We start from the raw sequence: 27,766 nt of genomic DNA, 5'->3' as shown, positions 1-27,766 counted from the left end.
ACTTTTGGACAACGCCAAAGTTCTAATTTCATCTTATCTCGCACTTCTCCGGCACACAATGTAATCAAGGAAGACGATCTAAAAGTAGGGAATAGCTGCACTAAGATTCTCGATGATGAAGATCTACTCGAGTTGGTGTGTATTAGTGTTTCCATAATTTTGTTTGTTATATGCATTCATTTATACGCCTTGAAACAATGTTTAAGCAGACATCAATATACCTTTGTTTTTGCAAAAACGGTATAGAATTTGGGCCAAATTTACTTTGTTCAAGGTGCACTCTGTAACTTTCTGGTCTGCCACCTGCTCGTCTCCATAGGTCTTATTGATTTGCTGAGAATGTTCCACAGTTCATCTTTAATTTAATTAATCTGAGCTGTAATTTGACCATGTGGCGTGACTTGCTTGTCTCCTTGCCTCTTCTTTCAGGTTTGAGATAAAATACTTTTATTTATATTAGCTGCAGACAGCTCATTACTCATTGTAAACTCTTTACTCTGTGACTTATTACAAGAATCTCCTGAAATTACGATTTAGCTACACTTGCATTATCTGTGTGCAAACAATTCTCTCTGAATTGTTTTTGGTGACGCACCATTTTACACTCCACTTAATTTTATCACTCTAATTAAAGGTGCAATATGTAAATTAGGAATATTCATCTCATCTTCTTCGTAGAATTGTTTATCTATATCAAACAAAATGCCTAATATGTTTCAACAGTAACTTCTGTTTTTGTCAGAAATGTCACACAATGGCTGGTGTGGCAGCGGTCTCAACATGTCATGGTAATATATCATCTCTTATCTCTTACCTGACATAGATGAAACTATGTAACCTTTCCATAAGAGTCCACCTCCTTGTCTACCACCATTACCTCTGTGTATTTCTTCATTTCATAATGCCAAACTGTAGAACATTCTATAGGCAAAAAATAATATTCCCCTAGAGACAAGCAGGTGGCAGAACCTCCACCAGAAAAGTAACATAGTACACCTTTAAGTAGAACAGTAGTAGTAACGTCCTGCAACAACATGTAATCTAAACACCTGCAATGTAAGTACATATAATATGGGTTGTTAGTGAAATAAAGTGACTAACATTATTTACTTACTCTTTTTATATTTAAGTATTTCAATAGAAAATCAACACTTCTCAAGCTTTGAATATTACATGGCCCCATAAACGAAGAGAAAGGGGTCGTTGGGATTCTTCTTGTGCTCAAACTCCTTATTGTCCCCTGAAAGAAGGTAAATGAAGGGCTTTCGAGTGACGCGCGCCGTCAGAGGAGCGCGGATAAAAACGGAATAAAAACAGAAACAAAGGATTTGGGACAAATGCAGAAGCGTTGGGGCATTTTAGCATCGCAGTGGGGAAAGTGCCAATTAATTCAGATTTTTAATAAAAGGAATTGTTCATAGTTTGTCCATATAGATGTAACAGGTAAAGGAATCTAAAATGTTTTGATATCTATATCAATTTCAATGCCGTAAAGATAATAAAACTACTCTTACTTTATACAATTGAATTACATTTTCAACACAAAATAATATTGGCTTCTTTAATCACTATTAAATATTATGGTAATAGTTTATTTTCCATAATGGATACAAATTAAATCAAGACCGAATCAAATTGTGTCATTGACCTTGAATTAAAGTAGTAGTAGTGTCAGTGTTCTTTTTGAAATATATTTTTCCAGTACATTTTAAGATGCGTGTAACCTTCTCAGTGACAATGCCATCCATTCAATCACTCATTCTCCACAGTAAGACAGACGGTGTATTTGCAGTACAGTGTCTCTTAAGTGTCATTTTTCATCGCACATATTGAATATATGACTTACAAGATCAAGGTTATCACTATGGCAACCACAACCATGTTATGTTCACCCTTCAATCATGTTTAGAATATCTATCAATCACTCAACATCGCCGGCTGCAACATACTATTTAATTCATGGATTTACTGTAGTATTTTCAGCAACACAATGTTTCATAATCTGGTGTGTGGCTTTGAAATAGTTAGATTAGAATAATATTTTAGTAAACACACATTTATATTTGTCTGAACTGAACTGGCCAAGCTCAAACTTGATGTGGCCATTGTACATGATTATTAGTCAAATTGATACTAATTACTAAAAATGGTAACGAAACAAGATACTCAATTGAACAAGCATTGATACTGAAATACATTAAATAAATACAATATATCTAGACTTACATTTGTCAAAAGTATCGAAAACGAATACTCATTTGAGCAAGTATTGATACAAATAAAATCACATTAACAGGACCTTTCCTGAACTGTTTTGAATCTTGAATCTTGGTTGAACTAAAACCACAGGGTTTATTAAGAAAATAATTTTCATTCTATTGTCTAAAACTTTGACTTAAAAATAGTATTTTGAAATTAGTATTGTGGTATCGAAATTAGTATTGAGAATTAAGTATATTCCTTATAGTATTAAAATTGAGTTTGACATTTTAGTATCACAACAATAGTAATTGGACCTTTCGTGAATAGTTTTCGAATGGTCTTGATCTGCATCATAAAAACACAGAATAAAAAAGCAACTACTATTATTTTGTACTCAAAATGACATTCCATTATATAAAAGAATATTGTTTTTACTATCACTGAGATATTGAAATCGACATCGGCAAATCATATTTTCTTCAGTATCAATATCAAATTTGAAATTTTGTTTTTACAACGACAGCATTATATCCAAAGAAAATTTGAACAAATCATTCTCCAGCTGCAGAGCCCAATGAGAATGTTAGACATTGTATTGATTTTAATAACATCATATTGTACCCACTTAATACTTGTTTTGGTTCAATGCCATAAACCCATCATTTTCCTGCTTTAATTCACTACAAACAAATGAACAAACCCAGCCAAACTTTGCATAGTGAAGCAGTACACTTCAATTATTATTCAATGCATTTAATGAAACTTTTACAAGCCACAAATACATTACATACATTGCCAGTTACTAAAGTATTTACCAGCAAAACCCATATTTTTTTCCTCATACAAAACAGTAAAAAACTACAAATACTGATTGTTTATGTTCATCAAGGAGACATGAATTTTCTTTTTTTCTTTATCTGTGACAAGGATGGAGGGAAATATAGACTAAATTATACTTGTATTAAAAGTATATTTCTTCTATTTTGCCATTAAAACCCCAGGAGCTTTGTTTGGTTCCAGAGTGACCTATTACGGCGTCTTGATCGATTTTCTTCTGCTTGAGCGCAGCTTTTTCAAGATTTAATGAATACTTGTATCTTTTGACGTAAGCCAGCTGAACTACTGACCAAAGATGAGTAAAAATAGAGTAGTAGGACTCCATTGTAGGATAAAGGTTTTTTATATGGTTGTAATCGCTGTAATACAACTGAGCACCTGAACCACAGATCTCACCTTGTCATATGTGTGTTTCCCCATGAATACAGAAAGCTCCTTCGTCTTTACCGCCGCAGAAAAATAAATAATTAAAACAAGGATCTGATTATGGCGGAAAAAAATGGAATATTCTATTTTCCAAAATGTCATAACGTTCTAGAATCCCTATAGTTTAAACTGAGCTGGATCATGTCAGTTTTCTATGGTGGAATTTTCTGTTTATTCTAATTATTCTAATTTATGTCCTAGATGGGAGAATCGAGGCCCAGGAGCCAACAGCCCTCATCGCTTGAAGCCCCAAAACTGCATTCATTTCTGTACATTTGTGTTGTTCATGTTTCTTGTGTGCCAATAAGCACTTTGCATCATAGCTGAGGTTGTGGTCCTTGCTAGTGAAAGTAAACATTTAAAAACCTTTAAACACGCACTTTTATGGTTGATACCTCTAAATACTGGGCCTATCAATCCTATAAGTTCTCTGTCTCTGTCAGCACACAGTAACAAAATAGAACTACTTTTTTCACAATAGCTTCAGAAAATGGTGCCAATATTTAACCCCAAAAGAGGGGATTGTTGTCAGTGACTGTAAAACACAAGATTAATCCAGCAAGATTGTGGAGCCAATCCTAAACAAATGATGAGGTTCAACATCTGTGGATTTTAAGTTTGGATATTTCTTGCAGATAGTGCGTCTCCCACAGAGTTACACATACCCCTGCCCTCCTTCTGAAATCATGACATAATAAAACTCCAGAATGTGAACACATGTTGTAAAAGACAAGGAGACATTAGATACAACATTAGATTACTAAAACACTGATGACCTATTTTAGTGTAAAATGAGTATAAACACCTTGGGTTATAAAGCCGTATGAAGCAGAGTCAGGAGGGCAGATGAATTCAGTGAGAATAAGGGCAGCTAAAGAACAAGTAATGACACTTGAGGATGTCTTCTTATTGAGAGGCTCACATCAGTGTGGAGGGAACGAGGTGAAACGTGGTGCTTGAGTTACGCAAGAAACATACAGTCAAAACTTGCACAGCTAAAGAACTACACCAAACCAATCACCTCAGAATTAAAGGAGATTAAACTAATTACTGGACAAGCTGGGTCAGAATGCTTGGCCTGTAGTCGACTTTCTTGGTCAATATGTCGACTAAAGGGGGCGTGATACGATCTCCACCTGACGATGCACCTGACCCAAACTGCACTGAAAAGACACGCTAATAACTCTGATTAGAGAAGTAAACCGTGGATTTATAAAAAGGGAAATCAAACACAATACCAGTTCCAATGCAAATATTATTCGACTAATACAAATGTTAGTCGACTAAGATTCTATTTATTTATTTTCAAAAGTGAAAGAAAAGAGAGAAGAAAAATACAAACAAACAAAATCATAAAGGAGCAGGACCAGTATTGGGTATTTTTGGGGTACTTGGGTACTCCCATTTAGTCAAGATTCTTTTAAATGTGTCCGTTTCCGCATGTCAGTTATTGTGTCGGTCCAGTCAATTAAGATTTTAAATGACTGAATCTCTACTTTTTCTGTGATTTTCCCTCCACCACAACTTATTATGGTATTATAGTCATTTTAGTTTCTGCACCAGGAGTCAGGCTGACGTATTACCATCAGAGTTAGTACTCTCACCTCCCTGAAGGAAGGTCGTGAGTTTGATTCATGTGCTTAAGTTAGCATATTATCTAGTTCTACAGGGACGAAAACCTAACCATCCCCAGTAGGTAAGATTACAATTAAAAATACTAGATTAATATTCTTAATCTAACCATCCCCAGCCTTGGAGTTGCCCGACCAGTGCTGACTGGTTGTACAGTTGGTAATGGTTTTGCACATGTGTAGTGGCACTGGTACTGTGGCGTTGTGGGTTCAATTCCAGCTTTTAACTATTTTCTGCCCCAAAAGCTTTATTTCGGGCCAGAAATAAAACGTACTCCTTACTTCCTAATTTGAGACAGTCCAACTGCAGTGACTATTTTGTAGCATGTGTCAAAATCTTCTCTGAATATCCATGACCATGTGTTATACTCTGATTGGTTAATCCTCCTGTCAATCATGGCAGGGGTATGATTCCAGACAAAAATGTCTTTGTAATGTATTGCCAAAGGGTGTTGTCTTGGCTGGTCAGGCAAGCCTCGAATACAATGTGAGCTTCAAATGTATTGTAGTACGAGTAATCATGACAGAAAATGTGTACACTTTACCATAAGTGTTCATGACTTGTTTTCTTTTATTAGAATATGCACACATTCATTAGTCTATATTGTTTTAAAACCCCAGGAGATTCCGCAGATCCCAGCCCACACACCCTCATCCAATCAATGTAAACTTGAGTCGTCATTAAAAGTGTACCTCAGAGACGGAAATGCAAGTGATTATGAGTTAATGTAATATAAAATACAAGTTGGCAGGCTTAGTGCTAATCTGTGCATGCAACGTAAATCATCTTCAGAACTGGCATTATCATAATTGGGGAAAAATGCAAGCAAAGCCTCTTCTCTAGAGATATGCATGTACTTTTGCCGACACTATACCTTAATTATCTCAAAACATTTGTACAGTGGCACTTCTTAGTCCTACCACAAAAAAACCTTAGTTTAGATCACCGACCACAGAAGCATAGCAAGCCAGTCCTTCCTGACAAATATTGGGATGATCCAATCACATTTTCTTATTTGTAGCCCATTTCTTGTTTGTTTTGGCACAAACATATCTCCAATTGGTTAATCCATATGTCAATCATAGCCATCTGAAATTGTGGAGACAGCATAATGTTCCAGGCTATATGTCTTAAATATATGTGTAAAAATGGGCTCCCACAAATAGATTTTTTTTAATATCAAGACATTTTTCTGTTAGCAATGCATTTCAGCAACAATTAGTCGTGATCCGAACTAGAATACCCTGAATTCACTGCTCACTTCTATCCCTACAAAAACCATCCAACCGTCCAACCGTCCAAGCAATCTGTTTTCACAGCTAACCTAATATTCTGGACCCGCTGGTTTACCACACATGACACTTAACAATATTAAAATCCATTACCCTGCACTACCATTGTAGCCAGAGCCCTCGCAGTAGACTGAAGGAGAATCTGAACCTGGGAGAATCGGAAGCCTGAAACCTCCCTAACCAAAGGCTATGTAAATGTGACAGTAATTTTTCTTTTTCCCTCTCATCACTTGCCAACATTTAGCGCAATGAACTCGTCTCGGTCATAATCAGGCTTTGTACAGAGCTGTGCCTGCCAGCGCTAATTTGACACCTCTAATTGACCATCACCCGCTGACCTGAGACTAACTGTTACTGGCTTAAATCGCTCTTTGGTGTCAATACTAAATCTAAATCCCAAAAAATGTAACCCTAATGAACAGCAAAAGGGAATATTTTCTTCTCAATGTAGCATATTCCATATGAAACATAGCTTAAAGCAATGGGTTGGGGTTTTTGCGATCTATACTGCGTTCTAATTATCCCGACGTGATGGATGGCTTTGATTAAATCATATGAAGGCTGATCCACTGGCTGGCTCAGTATCTGCGTCGCAAACACGCACACACACATAGACTCAATTCTCCCAAATCTGTGCACTTCACCGGATGATATGAGACCGGTGGAAGTTCAGAACAGATGAGCCCCGCTTTCGGCATTGATAAAAGATATCCATAAATCAACAAGAGTGAAGAAGACAGACACTGACAGAGCATTAGAGACTCAAGGCGAGTTGGACAGGATGCCGACGAATCAAAAATGCTGGGGGAAATGAAAATCAGCCATTTCAAGCATCCCACTGTTTGCAGAGGACTTTACATTGTGAAGACAGCGTTCTGAAAGATATTTGGCATCAACATAGACTCATTTACTGTACATTAGTTCAAATAAAACCAATGGCTCAAAGCTACAGAAGTAATTTGACTGCTGAGCAAGTAACACTGTCAATAACTTGGCTCATTTCTCCCTCAAAGGCGACCACAACACGTGCATTTCAATATGTCTTCCATGTGTTCAGAAGTGGGTACAAGCAATTTGATGCAACGGTATTTATTCACATGTTTGATGTCAGCATGGTTACTAGCTAAACTACTGTTCAGTGTGTTTGGTTGAATGCATAGACTGTGTGGTCCAATGGTCGAGTTGACTACAAAGGAGAAAAACAAAAAAACAAAACTGAAGTTCTAAAAGCCTTTTAACCACATTGTGGATTAGGATGAAATGATCCTATCCTAATCTGCCATGTGAAATAAATGCTTTCGAATAATTGTCTTTCTTTTTCAGTTTAAAAAAAAAAAAAAATTGTATTCAAGACTGATTCCTACATTGAAGGACAATTTCTAAAAATCTCTACAATCCAAGTAGCACTCCTGCTGTTTCAACTTTCAATAGTTACAGTTTCAGTGCTTGATCTAAACTGCTCCTTGTATTGATTCAACAAGCTGTGTATTGACACGGTTAAGTTTATATTTGATAGTTTCCACACTTGGAGAGCAAATTATATTTCAGAATGTTGCCATATAAGTTTGCCATATGGATTAAAGAAGCACAACTTTTCTGGTGTGGGTTCCATCACCATGACGATATTAGTTTGCAAGGAATGTTCCACAGTATGGCATTGTTAGATGTATTTTTTATTTCTGAAAAATAGCTTGCAAAACATATATTATTTCTAGTCAGGTTCATTTGGTCTTATGATAATTTATTTTTTCAGTCCAGAGCATAAGAAACCAGGATGAATGGGCCTTTTACCTAAAGAAGTCGGACTACAGGTGGTGTTGTCGTCCTACCTCTACCAATAGGAAGACAGAACAAAAACCTGTGTAAATCAGCTGACAAGATGCATCACAGCAACATCACGTGACACTCTGAAGAAGATTGCAAGTGAGCACTCAAAACTGTCTGGAAAAAAACACCTTTTTAAATAATGCATTATTACTGTCAAAGGGCTTGCCTCACCACCGATCTGACCTGTGACTTGAACTCACATCTCCATGGAGATAAGCATGTAGCAGACCATCAATTCAAAAAGTTATACACCTTTAAGAAAAATTACTATTATTGTGCTATTTTTCCGGTTCGTAATATACCCTAAGGGCATATTTTGATAATAATAAGTGTTGTGCAACACCCATAACATAATAGTTAAAAAATATCACCCATATCTTAGCTCACAAACCCCAAAATGCAGACGGCTTAGTTTGAGATTCGCCCCCACCCTCGCGAAGATCTGCCTCCCCGCCCATCCTGTGAGCGTGCGGCCCCTGCCCACCCCGTGACGTAGCCTAGCGTGGAGATGGTGGAGGTGTAAACCGATAATATAATAGATCCATGGTGTAAACAGAGGCCGAGGCGTGCGCCGATACACAGCGCAAGACATAGCGGCACATGTCAGCGGCAGCAGCTTTGGGACAAAAGAACTAGCGCTTGAAGCAAACTGTGCTTAAATAGCCGTGGTTCCTCTCGAGCACGCGAGGAGGGGGGCGTCTGACAGGTACAGAGTGCTTCCTGGAGGATGGGCTGAAACTGCGTGCTGCGTAACTCAGTCCGTAACTCAGTTTGTTTGCTCATCCGAGGAGGAGGATAGGATTTTCTCTCTCTGAAATCTTTGAAAACTATTGCTGTCTCTTCTGTAGTGCAAAATCTGAAGGCTTTCCTATTACTCCTACTAGACCACTATGCACAAAGGAAGGAATGCTGTTTGAAGTGTTATGGCTGAGGATAGAATGTGTCGACAGCAGTGACCCGGGCCCACATGCACTCTGCGTTTCATGAACTCAAATATTGTGAGTCAAAAAGGAGTTGTCTAAAGGGCCATTGTGAAGATTGTTTGTGAGTGCAAATGCAAACACATAGAAGAATTGACAAAGGATGTGGAACAGCCCAGAAGTCTTCAGCCAATTGATATTTTAGGACCATAAAATCTTTAATGGCTGCAAGAACAATGGCAATACAGCTTTTGCTTATTGTGAAAAAGCTTTGTATACTTTCTTGTATCAGGATTGTAATTGTAATTTTTAAACCCTGGCTACATTTTACAGGCCAATAATGATTTGTCCAATTGCATTTTGTTTGACCACATGCAATTCCAACCAATATAGAAAATTGAGTACCTGGATAGAAACTACCGGATAATCAGACACAGCAGACTTTCAGTACTAACCCTTTGGCCAAAGATATATCTGAGAAGTTGTTATGCAAAAAACACTCATAAGAATACTTAAACAATTACACAACTAAATCATTGCTATGTCACAAGTGCATTTGAAAGCAAAGATATCCGATTCCTGCAACAATCCTTGAAACTCTATAAAAACCAAGCACTTTCTGAAAGCTACATGACCTATAAGCTATGATTAAAATGGGGCGAGCTGTCAAGAGCAATCTGAGCCATTACAGGAAGTGCTTTGCAGAAATGCTGGTGACATTAGTTGAACACCAGTGTTTAGTCAAAGGCAGAGAAAATAAAAGGGAAAGTGAGAAAAAGGAGATGATAATAGTATAGATAATAGATAGTAATAAACAAGAGTACTACTCGACTGGGCGGCACGTGAACTGGCTATTTTTACTTAACTATAGTCTGTAGCACTGGCAATCAAGGCAAGCATTAATTGAAGATTGAACTTTGCCCTTCGAGGCAACTGCTGTTGTGATTTTGGGTACTACAAAATAAATTGAATTAAAAGAATAAAACCTAGAATTATATGTATATATTTTTAAGAAATATATCCATATTTTCCCCTCATTTGTGCTGCTTAAGCTTGGCTAGAAGTCATGATGACTTTTAGTGGCCTCTACAGGCCACTGAGCAGTACTGCGGTAATCTTGGTTGTTCCTTTGCTGCAGCTGCGTGCTCTTACTTTGTTGAGAGGTTCATTTTTCCACTCTCTAACATGAGCTTTTACAACCGTGGAGGAGAGCAGCTTGATATGGAGATTTGTGCATGCGCACTGAGGACCACGCCAGGCTGATACAGTGCAGAATAAAACCTTGGGATAACCTGTCTGTCTGCAGCTTGTGCTCCTGTGAGCGAACTGCACATGTGCAACAGGACGACAACAACAGTGCCAAAGTTGTGCCTTCCAAATAACAAGCTTTTGGTGTCAAGATATTGTTTGTACACATGTTCACATTAAAGGTTGAATGGACGATTTTTTACGAGTCTTATCTCCTCGTGGCGTGGACTACCGATTATTTCTGCCACGTATCACTCATAAAACGCACCTACCGCTCACCTGCAGCCGCGTGTGGCTCGTCCCACGTTTTCGCGTGTCTAAGCGCATTGATCTATCTATAGTTCCCTCAGTGTACGGGACAAAATGAAGACGGAGAAAGACAGTTCGAGCTGACTCAGAAGAAGGAAATCTCCGGGAGATGAGAGATGCGATGCGATCCGTCGCGCTAATAAACAAACGCACGTGTGTGTTGTATCAGTCCGCACGGGGGAGTGCGCATGCGCACTTCCGCCTGCGTTCTCAAATCGTCGAAAAATCGTCCATTGCGCCTTTAACTAACTTCTAATGATTAGAAATTAGTTTGAAATACAGACAGCCATTTAAACAAATAGTGAGTTAATGTATGTGTAATGGAGGAGAATCCAGACAAAGCAATGAAGACCAGTGACGTTAGCAGAGGAGCGCTCATTTATTTCCGGAGGTTTAATAAAGGAATAACAGGACTTATATTGAAGAATGAGTGAATGTGTGGCAGTTTTAGACCAACTCCACTTGAGGGAAATGCAGGATGTTTCTTCAGGTAAATCATGGCTTTTTTTGCATTTGGGAGTGATACCTATATCTATATATCTATCTATATTCTATCTATATTATATATATATATATATATATATATATATATATATATATATATATATATATATATATATATATATATTATAGATATAGATATATGGGCTCTTGCTACCTTCACGACATACTACTGGACTTGCTGTCTGAACCAATGGCTGATAAATGTGGCACTTTAAAGCACCAGCTGTGTGGTTATGTTTGCATTCATAGCCTCATATTCAGACAAAGAAAGAAGACGCATTATAAAGGCACATTATAAAACAAACACAAAAAATTTATTTTATAATGTGATATAGCACCTGAAGCCTGACTTTAGTTATCTTGGTCGTGTACATCAGCAGAGATGGGATCATAGGTTATAAAAAGATTAAGGGGTATTATGCAAATCGAACTAGATACAAACACAGTATTATTGTTGGGTCACTTTGGCTGACTTTTGTTGGTTACTTTTGGCAGTGGTTGACAACAAATTAGTAACTTAAAATGTTTTTGTCCATTTGTTAAGACCAAGTTTACAAAAAAATATACTTGTTTTTATGGAACGGTTGAATATAATGGCATTTTCTTTAATAGTAGCAATTTTTGTTGATGTAGCTGTTTGCTCTGGCTCCTTTTCAAAATATTCTAACCTAACCTAATAACCTAAAAGAAAAAAAAGCACAAACATTGATTTTACTGTTACTTCACTCTAGTCAATATTTGACATGGCCATGATTGTGCATTGTGGCTTAAAAAGGACTGGCCTACTTCACATGAGAGCTCAAACGGAGCACACTTGAGAAACAGCGTGAGTGGCATGCGTCTGATCCCTACTTTCTTAGATCTGCTTCAGTGACACTGCTTAATCCATGAGAGGCTCCTCTGGGAACGCTTATGCACTCCTCCAGGGGAAGCATTTCAAGGACGCGCAAGGAAAGAAGAGGAATTTTCTTGAAGTTATTCAGGTGACAAGGAGTGGCAAGAATTGTAGGCTTGTGTGTGAGGTATGGTTGATATGACAAAAAAATAATCTCAATATAGTCATTTCTTTTAAGGAGACATATCATGATTTTCAACTAGATATCATTGAACTATAATATTATTGGATTATCATTTTACATTTTGTTCATTGCAAATCACAATATTTTAAATGGCTTGATGATAGAAACAGGTTTATTGACTTCCTATTCAAAACTGCAAACCTGATAAGCCTCTTCCCACTTTTTCACCAACGAATGCATGTTTTTATGGCTGCATGACATTTTAGAATTCTACATGTGTCACTCACAGTCTTAGGTTTTCAAATAATCAGATTAGGTACAGGCATGTAGGCGGGGGTAGAGGATAGGTGAAAACAGGAATTTTCTGAGCACATGACCCTCAATTGCACGACAATTCAAGATTACTCTAACATCCATGTATCAATCAAAATAGAACTTTGAGTATGTGAAGGATGAAAAACACTATTCTAACTAGGTTAGCCGCTTATTTAAGTGGATTTGGCATAATATGTCACATATAATATGTTGGAAGATTACACGTGGAACTGGAATATCTCCCACCTCTAGCGCGAAGCCATTCATATATTCATACAATTCGGACTTACCACAGTGTCATCAGGAAACGGGGCTCCATGTTTTTTTCAGGAAGGAAAAGCCGTCTGAATAAATTCTCTCCCAGTCACTCTGCGGAAGGAAAGACACAAAGGCAAGAAACGTTAGAGAACCTTGAACTCAACAACCTCCACAAACAGGACATCATATCCCCGCACCAGACAAGAAAAACAACAACCCTTCCCCAAAAGTATAACAATAAGAGCTGCTTTATGCCATAAAATAAAATTCCAGTTCCGTTGTTCCTTAAACAAAATCAACAAAAAAGAAAGTGCCATTCATCTATAAGAGAATTATAGTCAGAAGACGTTTGTAGGATTATATCTTAAGGAGAAAATACCAAAGGAGATTTTCTGAATCTTGGGTGCTTGGGTATCCGTGAGAACTTTTTGACTCCTCTCTTCTTTTCATCAGTCACCATAACAATGGTGGGAAAATCTGTGACAGAAATACTGCAATACAGCAATACAGCCTGTTCACGTCCAACTCAACACACAATATAGGTCATTTTCTCTACATTTGGCCATTTCAAGTAAAAGAATAAAACGCCAAAGAGTTTTTGTTGTGATGAAATTGACTCGCGCGCCTCGTTTGACTGGAGCTACTGCGTCATACTATCTGAGGTCGAGAATCCACAGCAAGCAAAAGGATGAAGGAAAACAAGCGGAGAGAACAGAATTAGCCAGTGAAAAGGTAATAAATGATAAACCTATTATTACAGGAGAACAAAGTGCCAGACGAGTTTGTGGCTAATGGCTTAAATGACCGTTATTGTCATAGCAGCTGTTAAAATGCAAGGACAAGATCAAGCAGTAAAATGCAACAGGGTTCTGTAAATATTATTACTTCTCCACATTAGCATTGATTATCTCATTACTGTACATACAGCTTTTTATCGCTCGTTCTCTGGGCATCCTTGGCACAAACGAGAGCCATGAGAATGTAAGTGTTAGGCTCCATGGCAACAACATCCAGCTTACTGTAAGGATGATGACTAAAAAGAAGCTACGGTTTGACAAAAAGTACAATTACTAGAAATTCGAACCCTCAACATTGTTTGGTCAAAAATGTGACTTGCGGTTTTCCTTAGAAACACTTCAGTCGTTTAGTTACATTTGTTAAATTAAGTGCAACCACAAGCTAGAGATACTGTATGTTAATTAGGCCTATTGTTAAAAAAGAAAAACATGGTCTCTACCAAGGAATTTTTTTTGGGTTGCAAACATCGGGTTATTGTCTGAGAAAAGCATAATGTTGAAAGGTCAGCAATGAAACAAAATACCTCAGGCTAATGCAACACCACAAGATTTTTTTAATTTACCAGTGCATTATAGGCCTGGATAATTGTTTATGCGAGCAAAAGAAAAAACGTCTGCAAGTAACAATTCATTAGATAATCAATTAGCCTAGCGATTATTCTTTTGATTCATCGATTAGTTGTTTAGATTGCACAAGGCGCTTGAATTTTTTTTTTTTTGTTTTTGAAAATTTGACCAAGGTGAAGCCTAAGTGATGCATCTTGATGACATTTTGATTGAGTAAACTTGCAGGTAAATAAGATTTTTCATCAAAACATAACATTTTACTTCATTTTTTTTGTAATTACTTCTTGGTCTGAGTCATAAAAACTTGTCTGCACCGTAATTGATTAGTTCAAATTAAGATTGTACCAGTCTGAGCGTTCAACAAAAGTCATTCAAACAAAATAAATTGTTTTAGGGATACAGATCTGACAGTTGCATTTATGGCCGTGTAACGATTGTAGCAACTTCCAATCTTCCCTTCATCGTGTGCTGCTCTAGCCGTCTACAACAGCCACAATATTACCCCAACAGACTAACATCATGTTGATATTTGCCCCTCCTTCTGAAGGTCCTTGTCCGATCCTGATCCCCACACTGCTTAATATGCACGGTGTGCCCTTCCGCAATACGGATGCCAGCCTTCCACTGAGGATCTGCGCCTGTCGTCCATCAAGCACCGGCTGGCAGATGCTCTACAGAGTCATATTGATTTTCTAGCTGTGGCACGCGTGTGTATGCTAGTGTGTGCTAGCGGTGAAGTGTCGCTAGCCCTCTGCAGAGATAATTAGAACACAACTCTTTGGCGGTCCCTGCAGGCCCCTGATCCAGCTGCTTTCATCTAATATAGGTCAGCTGTGACAAAGCCCTCAGCATGGACACCGATCTGCGCCGCTACGCTAAATACACTAACAGGAAGTTGTGTTGGATCATGAGCGTCAATGTGGCACATCTATAGGGGAATTAGCCATACAGTGGGAGAGATTTATGGTCCGTGACCCCAGAATAACAACAACAATGGTTTTACAAGATGTAGCCTATAGCGGTAGTAGGCCACAGTATATGTACCATGCTTCTACTATTGTACTACAACCAGCATCATTAATCTACAGCAGTTGTTCCCAAACTGGGGTATGCAGAATGACCAAGGAGCCAGGAGGCCAACACAAGGACAGTTTTGGGGGGAAAAGATAATTACCATTTTGGGTGTGTTCAATAAACATTTGTATTATTTGGATCTTTCAGCCTTAATAAGCTAGGCTACTAAATATTATTGTATTATGGACATGATGTATTCAGCAAGTACGTCAGACTGGAGGTATGTGCTTACAGGGAACCACAGATCCAGGGTAATATTGACAAAAATGAAAATCTCGTTTTACTTTTGGAGTATCACGATTATTATGTCAATCCAAAAGAAATGTGTGAAATGCCTGTAAAATTAATACAGGTACCTTAAGTTTGAAACATAATTTTGAATGTTTTTTGCTTCAAATCAACTCTATTTGTAGCATATTTTACTAAACTAAATATACTCGATATTCCAAATTTCATCTTCAAAACAACATTCAAAATTACTACCGGCATATATTGCCCATCTTTTACACTGCTATAATCTTCTACAATCATCATTATGAAAGACCTACAACTGATTTTTACAACATAAATCTACAACAACTTTGACTGCTTCTGCTCCTCCTGCTGATCATGCAAATTGCAGGTTTTAATGTGACCCAAGAAAACAGCAAGAGGGACAAAATCTGATAAATTTATTCAGTTGTTACAAAAGTCATTTGCTGTTGAAACTTCCTGACATTAAAATCATGTATTTGTTCCAGGTGACATTTTCACTGCCTAATGCTTTAAGTACAAGACAAAATGGAACACAACAGCAGATGTAGCGAATAAATCTAGTTTTAATCTGTTTGCCAACTGTTGTCAACCGATGTGAACGGCAAAATTTGATTAGCGAGCTGTCAGATTAACATATTCTGGGCAAAATGGAATGGAGTTTTACCATATGCAGACTTTTGAGTGGGAATCCGTTTAAAATAGCCACATTACAGTTTTAAGACTGACAGCTTGATTTTGCTGCAAGCGTTTTACGTCAAATAAAATGTTTGAATGAACTTCTATGTCTAAAGGAATAAGGCATTGTCCTACACTTGGCTCATTGTGACATTACTTAGTGAGTTAACCAATACCTTTGTGTGTACAGTACATTTTACACACCATGAAAGTAATCCAAAAACCTGCATTCATAAGACAAAATGCAGTACACACATTTCATACAATCAAAAGAGTTCATTCCAAGCACATGGGCCACTGGATTCAGCAATTTATTTCAAGATAGCCTATAGCTTTCCATTGATAAAACCTATACCCCCCAGTCGACCTAATATCCTATTTGCTAATAAATCATGAACACAACAATAACTAGAATTGACTGAATGAGGCTGCATTGTTACATATGTCGCAATGCAGAAGATGTCGGCCATTCCCTGGACTCCGACCATCTTATTTTCTTCCTCACTTACTCTGTTTGTATCGTCTTATAATCGAGCATGTCTCAAGAATGCAATGCAAGCAAGTGGGGTCACATTGGGCTCTATACTCCACTGCAGCTGTTTATGCAAATACAATCAATGTTCGATAGGCATTTTACTGACTCTCGCTCCGTCCGCCTCGCCGTCGTCCCGGCCTAACAAGCCACTGCAGTAGGGGCATTAATTAGAGTCCAGAATTCCCCTTGGGACGAGCGGCACGACCGGTTCAGACCAGGTCAAGGGACAGCAGAAAGATGAACGTCCACTGCAGAGAACGATTCGGTGTGGGGGTTTGTTAACTAATGTGCGCTTGTGTCAGAGGGAAAGAGAAGCATTTAAAATCATCTTAGACTTGCTGTGCTATTGATGTGGCCTGGACTTAGCAGGACGATCATTGCACATAGATTCAATGGATATCTTTCGATGTAAAATACTCTGCAGGAGAAATTGATTTTGGATCTCATCACCCTTTGTGGTTAATCCTAAGAAAGACGATCTGTCTCTACAAAATATATGATTGGTAAAAATGTCCCATAGTTCATACAATTGATAAAAAAATATATGTTATTATGTTCAAATATATGTTCATTTATTTTATTTAGGAGATTGCTAATGCTTTCTCAACTGTTTTTCACATTGTAACACAACTATTTTTAACTCGGAACAGCAAAGTTTGAGGGCTTATTTCCACTGTCCAACGCAAAGATTTTTAATAAGTTCTTAGGGATTTCTATGGGATTAGGTTTCGACGGCCCAACTTCCTTTACACTGCCAGCCATTTCCAATTATATCCCATTAACTCTACATTGACTTGGGCTCTGCAAACACGCTATAGGGGATTTCCATCCGCTTTACAGAGGGGGGTATTTAATAGGTGCTGTGTGCGATGGTCGGACTGAACGTGCGAGAACATAAGTCATAGAGCGGATCATGCGTACAGTATATGGAGTCATCCTAATAACACCACTGTACTGTGTGAGCGCCTGCTGCACCCCGCTGAGGCTCAGGGAAGATGACAGAGCTTTGGGGTTGAGAAGTGAGGCTTTCATGGGAACAGATAGAGAAAAAGACACAGAAAAACGACTACCGGATACAATTTTCTTCTAGATTCCAAATTGGCAAATCATTATGTGACGCTGCAAGGTATTTGGGATTTTTCGCATACAATTGTAACATAGATTGGTGACTACATTGTCCCCAAGGAAATTCAAGTGAGAGTGAACGTTAGTTTGACGTATTTGGGATTTTTCGCATACAATTGTAACATAGATTGGTGACTACATTGTCCCCAAGGAAATTCAAGTGAGAGTGAACGTTAGTTTGACGTATTTGGGATTTTTCGCATACAATTGTAACATAGATTGGTGACTACATTGTCCCCAAGGAAATTCAAGTGAGAGTGAACGTTAGTTTGACAATAATTTTCTCACTCAGACTTTTGGTTATTGTCTAAGTCGGAACATATTCATCAAAGGCTCGCAGTTGTTGGGAATAAGACGGGCTTCAGACACTGATGTATGCAATTTTACATCAAATGAACTGCATTAAAGGGATTATTTCAAGAAAGCGCAGGGATTACAAGCAATACACCAAACAAAGTACATCTATTCTTATCTTTGAATGCTAATATGTTATACTTTTGTCAGCATTTTCCATTCTTTTCATTTGTATTATGTTTATTTTTATTTAATGTGGGACAGTATACATTAATAAACTCGTCTACTAATGCATGAGAAGCTTTCAATTTCTAGGGCAGAACGATTTGGGAAAATATTGAACTGCAATTTGTCCGACAAGATTGGCAATTGCGCGTGGATTTTGCAATTGATGTTTGTGGCGAAATAATGGTGTTCAGAAAATTTACCGTCTTTGCGATTTCTTAATTACGTCCATTCAAATTGATCACGATTCCTCTTAGGAGCCTATTCATACTTCCACTGTATCTCTGCCGTATGTAAACATGTTGGACTGTGAAACTAAGGAAGTCCATCAGTCACCACTAACATAATCGTTGTTGTTGTTGTTGTTGTTGTTGTTGTTGTTGTGTTAGTTATAATGAGTTAGCAGCCAACTGAAAAGGTGCATTTACCGCCACCTACTGTAGTTGTATGTCTTCAAAGTATGTGTTTTACGCTATACCGTCGAGGGGGAAAAAAGGAAGAAAGAAAAAGAGGAGAGAGAGAAAGAGAGAGAAGAAGAGATAAAGAGAGAGAAAGGCTGATGTTATGGCCATACTGCAAATATATATGCATAAACCAGAAGGAGCACAGATGAGGTCTTGAGAGAAGGATCCTGGGGAGACGTGAACTAGTCGTGTTGCCATCAATAGACTTTTATGTTTGCTTAGAGGATTGCGTTAACTCGGGTTCACAGAAAGGGCAAATCCACAATTTACATATTTGCTTGGTTGGTTCACATTCTAGTAAATAATACATTTAAGTGAAAAAGAAAATGTACAAATTAAAGAGGGAATCACTGATAACATCTGCTCACCCTTTAGGCTGGCTTGAATGTAAAATAAGATAAGTTGAAGGTTCATGAGCCATTGCAGAAGAACGGCACCAGGGAAGCAAAAAACAAAACAAACATAAGGCTGATCAGTATGGACCAAATGCACATAGACTGGTTTGCTGAGCTTGTGAAAGTGTTTTCTGCTTGTGTCAACTCAAAGCCTGTCATGCTTTGTTTTCAAAATGAAATAAATTATGTAGGCAAGAATGACAGAAATCAAGTATTCTGTCCACAGGGAAGGTTGGAGAATGTTCTTCCTCAATGTTGTATGTCAATGCCACTCCAGAAAAAAAAAGCAATGAAATGAAACAAACATTTTTATTGTTTTCGGGGTAATATTTCACATAATTCGTTCAAACTTTTGGATTTTCGACCAAGCCTTTTAAGACTCGTGCTTATGAGGAGATTTGACAAGCTTTTAGTGATCATGCAGAGAATAAAAACATCATTTATTAGCCCATCAAACATCTAAAGTAAACCACTGCTGCTAAGACAAAGTTCTTTTTGTGCACCACTGAACCATGTAATAATATTCCATGTGCATGCTTCCTTGCATTGCGTACGTGTCACTTACAGTACTTTTACAGTACTCACAACCGTACAGTATATCTAGCTCCACAATGCTTTGGGATAAATGATGGTGAATATTCTAACACACACACTTATTCTCTGTGGTCGGGCCAAAACACTTAGAGCCAGTTGTGGGCGCACACCTCACCTGACAGAGAGCCATTTTTCACTGTTCCTCCAGTGCACCGCAGGCCTCTGTCTCTCCCCAGACTCACACACATCCCTGGCTGCCCATTAGGTGAGCGTTCTGCAGCAGCTGTATGCACAACACTGTTCTTTCTTCCACCTTCTGCCTCCATCAATCTTCCACTTCTCTATCCTCTTTGCCAATGTTGCCTTACTGCGGACCTGCATCGCTTTCTTTACACAACAGTACGATTCAAAAATGGGAGGAGTTGTCCATGTAGCACTAAAAGGGAATTTATCTAGCAGAGTAAAGCACCTACTTACACACTTAAAACTGAAAAGCAAAACTCAAAATGTAGATATTATGGGGAATGTTGTTTTGAAGATGCAATATGCAATGAACTTGCATATATAAGTACTACAAAATGTTATGTTGCAAACGTTCAATTAGGGGTATAAGGGGATGTTTCTGCACCTTTGTGTTTAATTTTTACAGATATTTCCCATTCGTCTAAACTATTTCTGTTGGACTGACATGATATTGTCTGACTATTGTTATCAAGATATTAATTTTGTAAATGTTATATGCACAGAAATTTAGTATATTTAACAATTACTGATGCATTTGAAAGTAAGCCAACTTTATTTATATAGTGCTTTTCACCAATAAAAATCACAAAGTGCTTTACAGAGAGCAAGAACACAGAATTAGAGCAACAAGAAGTACAATTAAGAAAAAAGTTATGTTTATGTTTTCCTTGCAGCTGCAACAGCGGACAGAGATTGCAGCTAATTGCAAATGTGAATGCCTAGAGACACATTAACACTGATTGTAAAGGGTCTGCAGAGGCTAAAAACACTAATACTACCCGAAAAAGTCTGTGAAGAGTGGAAGCAGCAACATCTGTTAAATATCCTTAAAGGTCCCATAACATGCAAAATCGACTTTTCAGAGCTTTTAACCCTCTTACATTGCTATTTGTGCTTCATATATGTACCCAGAGTGTTTTTTTGATTGATTCCCGCAGTTTTTAGCTATACAGTATTACAGACTATCTCCTTTCTGCGAATCTCCAAACTAACGGGCTGTGGGTGCAAGACCGCGTCATAACCACAGGCACGCGTCATCATCCCCCCTCAACCCTCTCCACCCCCCTCCCGCCTCCCGTGTGCCGCCTCCCGCCTGCTGCCCCCCGCCCCCTCCCCCCCGGCTCCGCGCTGCTCCAGGCTCCCGTGTCTCACCATACAAGCCCCGGAGTTTTTCTGCTTCGATTTACGACGTAACACGGTTCAAAGAGGCCCAAAACTTCATTCATGATATCGCACTCTTTACTATTATCACAATGGTTTATGCGGCAGTTGATGCAGCAACCGGGAAAAATAAACGGAGAGAAGTTCTATCCGATACGAAAAACCAGGAAATAAGAGCGCGATGGACATAAGACTTATATATATATATATATATATATATATATATATATATATATATATATATATATATATATATATATATATATATATATATATATATATATATTATATATATATATATATATATTATATATATATATATATATATATATATAGATATATAGATATAGCTATCTATCTCTATCTCTATCTATATCTATATATATATATATATATATATATATATATATATATATATATATATATATATATATCTGTTCTGCGCACGCTGCAGAATTAACAACAGATTTATTTAGTCTCAAAGTAGACTCTTTCTCACTCCCTCGCGCGGAGCAGACAGCTGTGGGGCTACGTCACGGGTGGGCGGGGCACACACGCGCTCTCTGAGACTACGTCACGGATTGGGCGGGGGAGCCAGATCGCTCTTCGCAAGGGTGGGGGCGAATATCAAACCAAGCCGTTTGCATTTCCGGGTTGGTGAGGGGGTCCAAGGTCTGGGTGATATTTCTTAACTATTATGTTAAGGGTGTTGCACAACCCTTATTATTATCAGTTATACACTTAGGATAGACTACGAAACGTTATGGCACCTTTAAATAAATTATTACAAATATGATTTATTATTGTAGCATGTGTTAAGTATTTTGTTCAGCATCAATTATATTGTCAATTATATTGTTATTGTAAATGTATTTTTGTCTTAATTATAAGCCATAACGCCCTGTCCTAGTATTTACCTATTTTTGCTTTTTCTCTTGCTTTGGGATGAAGGATAACTAGACCACACAATAAGGCGATAATGCTGAGGGCATGTAAAGCACAAACATCCACTTAAAAATCTACTATACTGCATATTTTCCCTGATAATATGAGCAACTATAGTTATGTTTAGTTGATTGAACCTCTACAAACCTCAGATTTCTCTAGCGCAGCAACCAAATCAATATCCTGCTCGTTATTCTCACTCAGACGGGCAAAATGTGCGATGCGCAGTATTCTCACCCTCTACACCTTTGAGCACATCGCTGTCATCCTATCATGCATTATAGATTTATAGACTAAAGCCTTTATTACACTTTTGAGAGATGCAAATTGAGCCTGGTTGAGTGTTTGTTGGTTGAGTGCGTTCATTGGCTGTGGCTCGTGGTGGCCAGGGAGAGGTCAGCTCTGACAGTGACGATGTAGCGGGGCAGTGAAATGATGTCCGTTAGAGGAGAGGGGTGGTAATGTGAGCAGGGTAACAGCCCCGGTTCACAGTGTCAACGCTCGTCATCGCGCTTCACTCAAGGTCGGACCCCAACCCGCCATAAGCGCTGTGCGAGCTAGAGACCACTATGACCAACGTGAACTAGAATATAATATTATCACATTTGTTTGTTTGTTTTTGTGTCATAGATTTCAACATCCTTGTCTTAAATTGCACTTTTTGTCATCATTGTGTCATTGACAACCTTCAGTCACCCATCAGATAGAATATGGTACAGAAAAATAATAAAACAATCACAATAGCAAAATCTGCATATATCTAATGCATGCTCTTGTCATAACGGTAAACATGTAATACATAGCTATGTCTTTCAATCTTGTGTCTTGCCCAGGGAATAGGCTAAAATTGTCCAAGCACTAATAGATACATGCTTGTAGCTATTGTTATTAGCCTAATTGAACGTGCTTCAATCCAGTTCCACTCACTGACAAAAAAAACATGAAAAACTTAATCTAACAATATTATTATCTGCTTTTATCATTATACTTAACATGAGTTTGTAGCAATGTTCTTCTATGGAAGCAGCCAATCACAAAGCATGTTTCTCTTATATGGGGGAGGGAATGAATAAAAAGTCAGGGGTCACACTGAGGTCATGGATGATCTCACACCGGAGCAAAACTGTTGGAGTGAAGTCATCAAAGGCTCATTATTCCTTTCAGTGCGGTCCGTTCAGCCAGATTAGCGGCAGCACTCAGGTACAGCTCTGTGTGCACGGCCGTGTGGCTAATGGTGCTAGGCTGGCTTAGCTCACTTGTGTGTGTAAAGGTGCTAATTGGCTTTGAAATACAGACGTTCAAAGAAACACGCTGCTAGTGGTCGAAAGGCTGTGGCTGTGAAGACGGCTTAATCAAAAAATGCCCAATCAAACGGGTCTATAACAATAATGTGTTAGACTTTTCAGCTTGACCAGCCAAGGCCAATTATTATCCTGTTATGTGCAAAGAAGTTTGTACAAAACCGTACTTTAGCCACTGAGTTTTGATAAGTAGTATAAAGTATAAAAAAACGCATCCAAAATAAATCCAAACCGAAAACATATTCTTGCAAACAGGAAACTAGTTATGTATTAAAGCTAGGGCTCTTGACCTCTTTCTTGTAAAAGGTCTTGTGTAAAAGCAGCATGATGTGACGAAGGCAAAGGTGAGGCACTCAGTGCATCCATCCACTTTGTTGAACGTAACCTGGAAGTAAGAGTCTGATATGCTGCTGTGTTATGCTTTGGGATCAAAGCGTGTTTGCTGAGCTAGGGCAGATCACCTTGCTCCACTTTGCTGCCTGAAAAAGCTGTTCTAAAACTCGTGCCTGAAAACGTCATGTGTGTGAAACCCTCGCTATGTTCCGAAGGGTTTGTGAGAGCTAGAGACAACGTAGAGTCACTGGTACAGAAGTATATGGCTTCTTTCATGGTTTCAAAGTCAGATACCATAGCTTTGACAAAATTTTGAGAATTTAGGGCATCACGGGCGGTACGCGGGACCCTCTGCATTTTGAGCATTTGTTTTATTTAGTGACAAAATATCAATGTTTTTAACCTCCATTGGATTAATCAAGTATCCATGTTTAAGTCTTATTTCAGACCTGATTTAGTCTAATTTTAGTCCATGATTGGCCCTTTGTTTTTGAGTTGTCCCAAACCATGACTTGATTCTCCCATTTGCAGCGGTCTGATACGGCCGATGGCGTCTCCAGAGCCCACTGGGCTGCAGGGGCCCACTTACAGGAAGATCAGCTGATAAGGGTGGGATGACACTTCTGAGGAAAACGACAAATACTCACCGAAACAAGATGGTAAACAACTTTGTCTTTATAAATGAAACAAACAAAAGAATAATTAAAAGAAGACATGATTTCATTAATGGACCTGAAAAGCTACATTTTTTTTTTTTATCTTAGGTGGTTTACTTGGATGGGTCAAATGCAGAGAATGGATTTTCCTCATGAGCAATTAATAAAGTGTGTACCTAAACTTTACTTTGAAGGATACTAAGCTTCATTTGATGTCATATTAGGAGGTGACAAATGATTTTTCTTGTACTTTGCTGGCTGCTTTGAGTATTTTTTTTACCACTATTTGCATGAACCAGAAACAATCCTTTCTAAGTCATGGAACCTGGTGTAAAAATAAATAAATAACATATTACGCTTTTCTTTTCTTACTTTGTTCCACACATTTAAGAGTGTCCACAAAAGGTAGACCAGCGCCTGTGGGCTCATTTTTCAAAGCAGCTGGCCTCAGAAACCTTTGTCTGCAGGTGCAAAGAGCAAAGTCAGTGTTCAGCACGACTTCGAGAACAAAATATCGCAGCGCTCCTCCTTTTTTTTTACCACTGAGTAAAAGGGAAATAGTGTTGAAAGATAGATTAAATTATGACTTTAGTGATCCCAAAGGAAATCCAGATTCCTGTAGAAGACGCACATTGACAATTTGGACAATGGCAAACCGACCATTAGTTACGTGCAATACTAATTAAATGTTTTACAAAAATAACAGCAATGTCATTATAACTCATCCAGACTAGAATATGGAGTGAAGTTCTGTCAGTGTATGGAAGATGGAGCAGAAATTTGCCTCACCTAAACTTCAATTTGTCATAGGGCAATCCTTAAATGTGAATAGGCAGAAAATGGTGCAAAGAAGAGCTTCAAAGCAATCTTACTTATCATCAAATCTTCATCAACTCTGTCTGTACCAGGAGAAGGGCCACGGGCACAACATTTGTCACAGATGAGCAGTCGCCATTTGCATCTTTGTGTTTGCATAATGCACAATGGTGTGTGCCAAACCTCAGCTTTGCAGCATCCAAATTGATTATTTCTCCTTCCCTTCCTTTCAAGGTAAACACTGAATTGTATATTTTTATGTTGTGTTATGTTGTATGCAAATACACTAAAGAATATTTTACTCAGAAGGCAAACGATTTAAAGCTCAAAAATCCAGGTAGTGTAAAGAGTGTGGTCTAAGGGGCCATGAACAACGCTCCATCACATAAAGCTCGGCTAAAGGCTAAACCTGTGTCAAATACTGCCAGTTTCTAGGTAACTGCTGCACGCCTTTTCCACACACCCACTCACCTTTAGGTAATCTCAGAAGATGACATTCAAACTACCCTATAGCTAATAGCTCTGTGCTTTGATCAAACCGTTCATTTAGTGGAAGGACTTTTCACTTCAGGTCATAGACAATGCATCAAATTTATACGCGCCATTTTCAAGACTTTTGACCATTTCAATATTGAACTTTTTGTTAAAGTGACAAATTAGACTATACATTTGACTAAAATGTAGTGAACACAGTTATATTCATGACGGTTTAAGACAGTTTTATTTATGGTGTTGCTTTCTGGTTAGATATGAGCAGTGGATGAGACATTGAAGAAATTGTTAGCGACCATACTAAAAAACAACGGCCTAAATCAATTTAAATTACACAGTAGTATTAATTTGACGAACAATAATTTGGGATTCTGATTTAAAACTCTGCACCATTTATTTTTCTAATTTTCCTCATAAACTGCTCCTCGACTGATGATGGATCTTTACCACAGGTTCTATCCCACCAAGCTGAGTAATATTGAGAAAAACATGAAAACCTGTCAATGCATGTTAATTACTATGCAACAATCCTAATATTTCAGCACTTTTCATGCCTAGGAATGAAACAAAATGATGATGTTACATGTGATTTGAAGTTATTATTGAGTTTTTAATGGAACTCCTTTAGTAGAAATGAAAGTATGGTAATGTAAAGTAAATAAATCATGCTGAATCCAGAAGAAATAGAGAAGCTTGGACTGTTCTTTAAACGTAAGATGGATAAATATTAGTTAAAGTTTGAACTTAAGGAAAGAGGTGGGATTTAGTGAGTTTACACTTCTTCCCACATCTTTCCTTTTTGACATAGGTTAAAAAGTGACAGCATAACTCCTTACAACCAAGTACCAAGTTAATATACTGTAGTTTATTGGCTGTGACATAAAGGGCATCCAGTGCAGCATGTGAAGGATTTTCTATAGGGACGCAGGGAAATAGTAAAAACTGAAAACAAACAAGCAAACAAACAGCAATGGCCACTGACGAAACCAATACAACCTTATTTAACTGAGAGCAATGTTTGCCCACAGTGCACCTGACCTTTCCTTCTTATTAGATTTACGCATTACAGATGGTGTTTGAGTGGGAAAGAATAATTATCTATTTACCAAAGGTCTGCACTACCGCATTTTGCTCCTTCATCTATATTACAACGAAATATCTGCAAATACCAAAATGCCATTGCTGAAGAATACGCTGCCAAACATTTTCATTGTGCTCTCCGTGGCACCTAATGGCCTATTAAAATGGTTATTCACGACTAAAACATGCTACTTCATCGCTCTAATGCCTGCATAAATTTGTGCTTGCTTCTGTATATCAAAAACCACCTGGATTCTAACATACATTTCCTGACACGTCATTTGCCCAATACCAATTATCATGAAGAAATGGATCACAAAACTGCATTGTAAGTGTCAAAAAGGAGCTGTTAATTAGCCAATATGGGCCAACGCCGTGCCAAAAGTTGTCTCTTTCTTCCTGCACGTTGGCCGCGCCCCTCTCGTTAAATTGCCGTCACGCTTCCCGATCTATGTCCGATTGTCAACGCAAGACCACTGCATGATGCGGTTTCCCCCCCACGGCGGTGAAAACAGATCATTAGAGAGAGAGAGGAAGAGAGACGATTATCTTCCAGACTGGCAACATTCAAAGACGCACATTTCAATCAAAAAGCAAGTTTGGACTTCAAAACTTCAATGCTACTTTTAGAAGCGATTACCGCGCACGCAGAGAGGGGGGTTAGTTTGCGGGGCGAGGCCAGGAAAAGTGCAATAAAGGGGATGAATGCGCAAAATGCCACCCAAATGCTAATGAGGAGAAATGCCAAAGTGCGTGTGTTGGCTGATCCGAGCTGTGTGCAAATGGTCGAAGTGAAAGGCACAGAAACATCAAACAAAGTAGAAAGAAACCAACTCGATTTTCTTCTTGACCCGCCATCTATGGTGCTTTTGCTTGTAGCCCGTAAGCAATACATATATTAATGTAGAATTGGCTCTGTGAAGTTCCCTGTGCATGTGCTAATGTGCGGCACAGATCAGAAAGAATTTATCTTATTGCTTTGAGAACTGGGGAGAATGGAGTTGGCAAAG

General features: G+C 38.3%; 1 protein-coding gene across 2 annotated transcripts in view; it reads right to left on the bottom strand.

The window, feature by feature from the left end:
• Nucleotides 1–27,766, bottom strand: part of dlgap3 (discs, large (Drosophila) homolog-associated protein 3) — a 160,700-nt gene that overhangs the window by 56,067 nt on the left and 76,867 nt on the right. For both annotated transcript variants that reach the window (XM_072447623.1, XM_072447624.1), the window contains exon 2: nucleotides 12,822–12,900. The gene's annotated coding sequence lies outside the window, so the exon portion shown is untranslated. The remainder of the gene's footprint in view (nucleotides 1–12,821; nucleotides 12,901–27,766) is intronic.

The sequence above is a fragment of the Eucyclogobius newberryi genome, unplaced genomic scaffold, assembly GCF_026437365.1.
Source record: "Eucyclogobius newberryi isolate DKJ021-1_F unplaced genomic scaffold, fEucNew1.0.hap1 SCAF_16, whole genome shotgun sequence".
NCBI lineage: Eukaryota > Metazoa > Chordata > Actinopteri > Gobiiformes > Gobiidae > Eucyclogobius > Eucyclogobius newberryi.
Note: the sequence above shows the minus strand (reverse complement) of the source record. Positions and strands in the feature narration are given on the sequence as shown.